Below are 9,236 nucleotides of genomic sequence, written 5' to 3'. Positions count from 1 at the left end.
TTTTATAAGAATTATAGGAAATCTTCTCATATCTGGATAACTATACCCTGTTGTATATTTGATTTAAATGGTCTACCTGATGATTTAGCCTTGTACCTTAACTCTAAGAAATAAATGCATCAATGCGGAATTTTTGACATTAAATAAGGTGATAGGAGAAACCAAGATGGCAGCATAGGTAAACACCTAAACTGCTGCCTCATACAACAATTTCAAAACTACAACTAAAAGACAAAACAGACATCATCCAGAACCACAGGAAGGCTGACTGAGTGGAAATTCTACAACTAGAAGGAAAGAGAAAAGCACACTGAGACTCAGAGGAGCTGCAGGAGGCAGAGGTACTGAGACATACATGTGGAGAGGACTGGCAACTGAGTGCATGGCTGGCTTTCTCAAGCGGGAGGGAGACAAAAGCTCCCGACTGCACTGAACTCCAGTTCCGGGCGAGACTCTGGGGACCCAGACTCATACAGGGTGAAACTGGACTGTCAGGAAAGAGATAAGCACACTGAGACTCAGAGGAACTGCGGAAGGCAAAGGTACTGAGGCGTGAGTGCACAGAGAGGGTGGGCAACTGAGTATGTGGCTGGCTTTCTCAAGTGGGAGGGAGACAAAAGCTCCCAACTACACTGAACTCCAGTTCCGGGCGAGACTCTGGGGACCCAGACTCATTCGGGGAGAAACTGGACTGTCTGGCAGCGGGCGGAACTTGAGGGCAGCTTTCTCTCAGAGGTGCTTGCAGCAATTACTACGGGACACTGAGACCCTGGGGGCCTCTTAGGGCAGGGCTGACAGGAAACCAATGCTGTCTGCTCCGCCCTGAGACTCCGCCCCATCAAAGCTGAGCACAGAGGCTTTTGCAAGTCTTGTTTCATAAGGGTGTCTCCAGCATAGAAGTTCTCCCAATGTAGACACAGCTGGTCCTCACAGCCAATTGGCCTGGAGGTCAATTCCTCCCAGTGATACCAACAACAATCAAGGCTTAACTACAACAAGACTGCGCACATAGCCCACAAAGGGGTGCACCAAGAGTATCCACCTCAGGTAATTGGGGAGGCTGAGCCACTGGGCCCTATAGGACACCTAGCACACAAAGCCACTCTATCAACTCAGGGAAGCAGCCAAAATGTGGAGACAGAGAAACAGATCAGAAATGAAAGAAATGGAGGAAAGCAAATGACTGGATATAGAGTTCAAAACCACGGTTATAAGGTTTTTCAAGAATTTTCTAGAAAAGGCCGAAAAATTTAGCGAGACCCTTGAGAATATGAAAAAGGACCAACTAGAAATTAAGCATACACTGACTGAAATAAAAAATATTATACAGAGATCTAACAGCAGATTAGAGGATCGCAAAAATCAAGTCAAAAATTTGAAATACGAAGAAGCAAAAAACACTCAACCGGAAAAGCAAAAAGAAAAAAGAATCCAAAAATATGAAGATAGTGTAAGGAGCCTCTGGGACAACCCCAAGCGTACCAACATCAGAATTATGGGGGTGCCAGAAGAAGAGAGAGAGCAAGATACTGAAAACCTTTATGAAGAAATAATGACAGAAAACTTCCCCCACCTGGTGAAAGAAATAGAGTTACAAGTCCAGGAAGCGCAGAGAACCCTGAACAAAAGGAATCCAAACAGGACCACACCAAGACACATATAATTAAAATGCCAAGAGCAAAGACAAAGAGAGAATATTAAAAGCAGCAAGAGAAAAAGAGAAAAATAGTTAGTTACCTACAAGGGAGCACCCATACAACTGTCAGCTGATTTCTCAACAGAAACTATGCAGGCCAGACGGGAGTGGCAAGAAATATTCCAAGTGATGAATAGCAAGAACCTACAACCAAGATTACTCTACCCAGCAAAACTATCATTCAGAATTGAAGGGCAGATAAAGAGCTTCACAGATAAGAAAAAGCTAAGGTACTTCATCACCACCAAACCAGTAATATATGAAATGCTGAAAGGTATTCTTTAAGAAGAGGAAGAAGAAGAAAAAGGTAAAGATAAAAATTATGCACAACAAATACATATCTATCAACAAGTGAATCCAAAAATCAAGTGAATAAAAAAATCTGATGTACAGAATAAACTGGTGAATATAATAGAATCAGGGGCATAGAAAGGGAGTGGACTGACAATTCTCGGGGGAAAGGGGTGTGGGGGGTGCGGGAAGAGACTGGACAAAAATCATACACCTATGGATGAGGACATTGGGGGGGGTGTAAGGGAAGAGGGTGGGGTGGGAACCTGGTGGAGGGGAGCTATGGGGGGAAAAAAAGAGGAATAATTATAATAATCTGAACAATAAAGATTTATTAAATTTAAAAAAATAAAAATAAATAAATAAGGTGATAAAATCATAATATAAGCATTTATTCCACAACATACCTTTCTTTAAAAATATCATATTTTTTTGAAAATTTGGTCTTAGAAGTTAAAAGCACTTGTGCTAGGCATGGTGAGAAAATCTTTAAAATAAGTAAATTGGATAAAGATTCCAATTTTTGGAGACCATGTAATTTACTACTTTTTATGTCTCACATGTAGACAACATAGCTATTGAAAGACAAGGAGTATGCTGTGCTTGGTTTTCTTATTATATTTTGCAGATTTGCATGTGCTCTCTCCTAATTGTTTTTTGAATCATTACTGATGTATATATGAAATTATCATTTATGCATATATATGAAATTATATGCACGTATAGAGACAGAAAGATAGAAGATATCTAGAAAGATAGAAAGACAAATTCCTGCTATTTTCAGTTCATTTCTCCATAGGACAGCATTTTGCTATAAAGGCCATTAGGTTCTCTTAAAACCTGAAGTTAATTTGATAAAATACTACCAACTGGGTCACCTTTATTTTTTCAGTAGTATAACAATGCTTAGAGGACATTTAGACAAGTGATAATGGGAAAATGTACACATATTCACATGAAATGAAAATTAACTAAATTGAAGCACACAGTAAATGCCAGTCTGCTCTTTCAGGATATAAAAGATTAAAGAATTTGAAGATAAACATATTAAGCTTTTAGAAAAAGTGTAGTAATCAGGAGTCTCATTGTTCATTTACCAATTGGTTATATTCTGAATGCCTTTTGGGTACTTTTATTGCAATACACTGCAGTGTTACTTAATTCAACTCTATCTGCCACATTCCCCCAAATCAGGGTTTTCAAAATTCCATTCTAGACTAGCTATAGCAAATGCATATTAAGTTCATGGTAGTTGGTGTTTACTATATAAAATTACTGAAACTGAGAATCTCATTGTCCCAGCTCTTTTTTTAACCTGGAATATCAGTCTTTCTTTGGATTGACTTCACTTCATCCTTTAGCCTACATTTGGTCCATTTAACTGAGACAAGGAGTACAGGGTCAGGTAATATAAAGCATGACCAACAAAGGGCTTCTTCTAGAACAAGTGCTATGAGTAAGGCAGGTTACCATCAAAGGTGGTATAGGAAGGCAGGCAACATAAACATTCCCTATTCCTGTGTTCAGGGTAATTTAGAGATCATTAACCAGAAATAAAGGTTAATATGTATTGGTTGATGTGTATTGGTGCTATGATTCTATGAGTTAAGAATTAGAAAAAAGCATAAGAAAGATAATACTGAAAATATTATATATATATATATTTCCTTTTGTTTCTTACATACTTAAAACTGCATTATATATGCTGTATTTTGTATTTTGAAAATGATTGAGAGTAATGTGGCATGTCCAAAAACACTCTCAGCAAGGAGAACCAGACCTTTTGGTAAGAATTTAATATATTTTTTTCTAATAGTTCTCAACAGTTGGTTCAAGTTTTTTAGCTGGGTTGTACATTTAAGATTTTATTCCCGTGTTCTACCTTAAAACTAAAAGTAGTACTTTTTATCTTCAAAGAAATGTAACAAAAACTCACTATATCATTTGTCTTTATAAGCAAAAATTCAACACAGAATACATACTATATAGCCTGTTCATGGCCTTGGGAAGCAAGCCAAAATGCACTTCAATCCCAGCTCTCTCACCGACTAGCTGTAAAAATTTGTTGAGTTGTCTTAAACTTGCAATACCTTCACTTCCTAATATGTTCAATTGGGAGAGATCATACATGCCTCCAGTTGTGGTGGTAGGTATTAAATAAAATAATTTATGTTAAGCACTTGTCTTATTGATAAGCATCCAATAAGTGACAGTTCACTAGAACACACCTCCAAAGCAGTGAGTACAAGACAATCCACTGAGGTATTTAAAAAATTAGATAATTTAATTTATATGTTACTTTATTTTATTTTAAAATTAGAATTGCAATATTTTCCTTGTGGGTTAATCCTCCTAGCATTATGTAATGACTGTCTCTAGTAATTTTTTTCACTCTAAAGTTCATATATTCTGGTATTAATATAGCTTCTCCTGCTTTTTGTGGTTAATATTTGCATTTTGTATCTTTTTCTATCCTTTTACTTTCAATCTACGAATGTCATATTTGAAGGGAATAACCTGTAGCAAGCATATTTCCAGATAGTTTTATTTTTAATCCACTCTGCCAATCTTTGTCTTTTGATTACTGTATTTAGAACATTTATATTTAAGGTAATTATTGCTATGTTTGGGCTTAAGTCTCCACTTGTTTTCTGTTGATTCCTCTTTTCCTTGTTTCTCTGTTTATCCTTTTTCAACTTCCTGTGGGTTATTTGAACCATTATTTAAGGATTGTATCTTCACTTATTTATACTGGTAGTATTTTGAGTATATCAGTTTGTAAAGTTTCTTAGTGGTTACCTACCTATTACAATATGCATATGTAATTTATCATAGTGTACTGTTATCAGTGCTTTACAACCTTGAGTAAAGTATAAGTTCCCTTTAGCCTCCCTACTTCTAAATATCATTATCTTAAATATTCCCTGTACACATTAGATAGAGAAGTAATTTTTGCTTCAAACATCAAATATGATTACTGAAGACTAAGTAATCAGGGTCAGGTAATATAAAGTATGGAATATCAGTAAGATATTTTAAGAAACTCATGAGAAGTAGGATAGTCTATTATATTTGATCATATTGTTATCTATTTTGATATTCTTCTTTCCTTTCTAAAATTCCAAGTATATTGCCCTAACTGATTTGGCTCAGTGGATAGAGTGTTGGCCTGCAGACTGAAGGGTCCCAGGTTCGATTCCAGTCAAGGGCATGTACCTTGATTGCAGGCACATCCCAAGTAGGGGTTGTGCAGGAGGCAGCTGATAGATGTTTCTCTCCCATTGATGTTTCTAACTCTCTATCCCTCTCCCTTCCTCTCTGTAAAAAAATCAATAAAACATATATTTTTAAAAATCCAAGTAGTTTTCTTTTTTGATTACCATTCTGCCTAGAAAACTTTCTTTAGCCATCCTCCAAGTGTAGGTTTTCTAGCAACAAATTCTATTCATTTTTCTCCATTTGAGACTATCTTTATTTCCCTGAATTTTTTGTTACTGGATACAGACTTTTCAGTTGACATAGTTTTTTTCTTTTCAGCACATCCTTTTGACTTCTGTAGTTTCAGATAAGAAATCTGATGTCATTTAATTTGGTTTTCCCCTCTAGGTAATGTGTCATTTCTCTGTTTGCTTTTAAGATTTTTTTACCTTTAGTTTCAGAAGTTTAATTATAATGTGTCTTGGTGTGGATTTATTTGGACTTACCCTATTTGGGTTCACTTAGTTTCTTGAATCTGCATGTGTAGATACTGATTTCACTATTTCTTGGGGAACAGGACTAGCCTTGCTTCTCCATCTTCTCTCAGTCTCTTTGCTGCTGGGTGGCTGTGGAGGTTCAGCTTCCTGCCCATACCAAGGGGTGATGGAAAGTGGAGTGCTGACTAGTTCAGTCTCATTGATGCTGGGTCAGGATGAAAGTTAAGCTCCTCATTGAGCTCTTCCATCACACTAGTAAAGAAGAGGGGGATGAAGCAGAGTGGTGATTAGCCCCTCCTCCAACAGTCTCCTTGTTGTCAGCTATGGGTGGAGGCTCCGCTCACCCTGGTATTACAATGAGACCACTCCTGCATGGGAATCAGGGTACAAAACCTACTTCTGCCTTATTTAGAATGGAAAATCATCTTTCCACTTGGCCTCACTGAAAGAGTTGGGGTGAGGAGAGGTAGGATGGTTTTTCTTTAAGTGTTTGCCTCAAGTAGGATGAGTATTGCAAAAAAGATTCCCCACCTGGCCAACCGGTGTGGTTCAGTGGTTGAGTGTCAACCCATGCATCAAGAGGTCATGGGTTCGATTCCCAGTTAGAGCATGTGCCTGGGTTTTGTTTACAGTGGGAGGAATGCAGGAGGCAGCCAATTGATGTTGATGTTACTTTCTCACCAATGTTTCTATCTCTCTCTCCCTCTCCTGCCCCCTCTCTCTAAAAAGTCAATAAAATGAAATAAAATAAGGTTCCCTGTTGTTAGTTCTCCCTTTTCCAGATCATTTGCCTAGAGGAGACAGACTTTTATTGGATTTTTGTTTTGTTTTTTTTGTTTTTTTTTTTTTGTTTTTTTTTTTTTTTTTTTTTTTTTTTTTTTACCTGTGCCTGTTGAAGGTTGTGGTTTGGAGTTTCTGCAACTCCCTGTCTGGGATATATGGGATACAATAAAGAAACTCAGGGAACCCACCACCCCGTCTTTTCTCAAATTCTGAGATCCTTAGTCTTTCCACTGCTCAGAGACTTCATTTTATTTGTTTGCTGTGCTATGTCCAGGGGATTTTTTTAGTGGTAGGAGTGAGGACCTGGAAGGAATAGGTGTGTTCTCTCTTTGCCAGAACTGGAAGTTTCCCTTCCTATATCTCCACCATGTTTTAGAAAGTTATAATACACATCCTCCACTACATAATATGCAATGCAGACATAAGGGCATTGTATGATGACTTGGAGGATGATATTAAGTATGTAAGAGATTGGCACTCTATTGTGTGTGATACCACAACTCCCAGAGCATGCAAGTCCTCTTTGTTCTTCTGAATCCTGGGTTTGGGTATTATCATCTCATGAAACCTGAAAGGAATATAGAGCACATTTCTTTGTTTTTCTAAACCAAATTACATCTGAGTCCCAATTGCACACACCTGACTGGTAGAAAGTCTAATATCAGTAATTGCAAGGGTTCCTCCCCCCTTTCTATGGGGTAGTATTCAATTTTGATGCTTCCTTACTCCCATGAAAAAGAAGATAGATATAGTACTTAGTTTTTCTTGTTTGATATAGATACTCAGATTGGTCATTCTTCCACAGAATGACATCAGGAACCCTACACTAGTTTTTGCTAGTCTGTCTGGCTGCTGTGTCGGAAGAGCTACAGAACCTCCACTTTCAGCAAGCCTTGACACTAATCACAGGCTGAATCCCAGAATCTCTCACAGTTGCTCTCAGTCTCTTCACCTATAACATCTACTTTCTGCAGATGTCCACAGCTATATCCCAACATTTTTGGTGATATAAAGAAATGAAGTTTAAATCTCCATCACTAGCAGAACCTTTCATTCAATCCCTGACATATCCCCAGTTTCAGAGAAATGGATGAGATCATGGAATATGGATTCAGAGTACTTGTGTTCAAATCCTGCATCTATTACTTACTAATTCATTGACTTTAGACAAAATCAGGACCTTTTCAAGCCCCATTTTCCTCATCTACAAAATGGAGCATCCACTATTATAAAAGTAGATTAAACAGAATAATATTTCTAAAATTGCTACAACAATGCTTGTTAGTATAATAATAAATACAGTACAGTAAAGGTATAAGGTTATATAGTAAAATATAATCAGTTCTATATACTGTACTTAATAGGTACAATTTCTCTGCCTAGGTCACACTCTGCTTTGACCTCAAGCTAATCGTAGCCTCTTTAATTGCTAAAGCTTTCATAATATTCACCTGGATAGGGGTCCATTTTCAGGGTAACCCTGAAGTACACTGAATATGTTAATCTCCTCAACACACCCTGCCCTGACATGGGTGAGAAGAGCCTAGACCAATGTTTCTCACAGAGTGGTCCACAGACCATTTGCATCAAATCTTTAGAGACAGGGTCAAGGTATATACATATTTCTTAGGCTGTCCCTGTGATTTTAATGTACAGGAACATTTGTGAACTGCTCCTCTACACTCTCCATGTGTTTTATATATGGTTGCCTCTTTCTGTAATGTCTATTTCCTCCACCCCTACCTGTGAAAATAGAACGCAGGCTCCATGCAGCTTTCCGTAATTTCATGTTTACCACAAGCAGCAGATGCAACCTTTTTGTTACTATGGGATGAATAAAATGAGGAGGAATCAGAACTGGGGTGCAGGAGAGAGTACAGGGGAGCAATGGAATGCAGCACCTGTACTGGAGTGGTGGGAAGGACTCATGGTTTGTACTTGGAATTTGTGCACCTGAGGTGACATTGCAAAAAGGGTGGGGGAAGGTGGGAGAAAATCAGCAATCAGGGCAGGGAGAGAGGGAGGGAAGAGGAAGCAGTAACAAAGTAGCTCCCATGGGCTCCCCAGGTTGATCAGAAAAGTAAAAGCATCTCTCCATGCCCCCACCCCCATGCAGCAGGAGGAGGGGTGAGTGAGCAAAGTAGGTATTAACCACCAGACTTGCCTTGCAAGACCTTCTCACTGTGTAACTGATAATGCCTGGGTAGGAACATGCCACTGGATTGGCTGCCATGAAGCAGAAGAGCAAGGTATGAAAGAAACATGGAACTCCTGAGACCAAGCCAGTGCCCTTACATTTCATGATTGTGTCCCTGTGGTTGCCACCTTCTGGAAAGTTCTTTACCTTCATCTCTGCTTGTGAAAAATCTTGCCCATCCCTCAGGACCTCAGCCCAAGGCCCCAGGAGAATATGCCCAGGCACCTGAGCCTCTGGGACCTAGAGTGGGGACAGAACCCAGAAGCAACAAGGGAAATGGTCCTTCCTCAAACTCTTCCTCTCCACCTCCTTAGAGCTCTGAGTTGCAAGGGAAGCCAGCACCTCCAAGCAACCTCTCCTCTTTAAGGGCATCCCAACAGGTTCTCAAGGCTCTGCCTGACCAAAGGGGTCCCAGACATCACTCAGGTCAGAAAGTGGGGCCAAGGAATCTGTATTTGGAACACATCCCTCAGGACACTCCAGTAAGGGAGCTCAGATACTTCAGTTTGAAGGGAAATATATATACACCGAGTGGCCAGATTATTATGATCTCTGAATGCATAATAATCTGGCC

The sequence above is a fragment of the Plecotus auritus genome (genome assembly GCF_963455305.1).
Source record: "Plecotus auritus genome assembly, chromosome: X".
NCBI classification, from domain to species: Eukaryota; Metazoa; Chordata; class Mammalia; order Chiroptera; family Vespertilionidae; genus Plecotus; species Plecotus auritus.
The sequence above is the reverse complement of the archived record's forward strand: the minus strand, read 5'-3'. Positions refer to the sequence as shown.